The sequence below is a fragment of the Eurypyga helias genome, unplaced genomic scaffold (assembly GCF_000690775.1).
Source record: "Eurypyga helias isolate BGI_N326 unplaced genomic scaffold, ASM69077v1 scaffold37582, whole genome shotgun sequence".
Lineage (NCBI taxonomy): Eukaryota > Metazoa > Chordata > Aves > Eurypygiformes > Eurypygidae > Eurypyga > Eurypyga helias.
Genome location: NW_010234854.1, coordinates 331 through 832, shown reverse-complemented (window position 1 = coordinate 832; position 502 = coordinate 331).

Genomic DNA, 502 nt, shown 5'->3' with positions numbered 1-502 from the left:
TCGTGCCCTGCCGTTTGTCACGACACCGCGGCTCTTTGCGCCTTGGCTTCTCCCTGTCCCGTGCCGAGGTCACTGCAGAGCAACCTGCACCAGTACCTTTAAGAAAGCTGGTGGCTTTTTGCCGTGGGTGACAAGAAACGCTGCACTGGGGTAACGAGAATCTTGGCGATGGCTGGCGTGAGGCCGGCCTGCGGCTCTGACGTCAGGCGGCTCCTGGGCAGCTGTCCTAGGGCAGCCCTCGAGGGCCTGGCAGCCGGGGTTGCTGCCAATGGCCTTCGGAGAGGGTTTGCCGGAGGTGGTGTTCGGGGTCTGTGGGGCTCCGTCCCCACACGTGACTCCCTGCCCTGGCCAAGAGGCTTGGTCCTCGTCCCTGGGTAGGGCGCTCTGGGTTTCTGTTGCTGAGGGTGGCGCTGGACGGTGAATTGGGAAGTACGAAACAAATCATAGAATCATAGAATCATAGAATGGTTAGGGTTGGAAGGGACCTTAAAGATCATCTAGT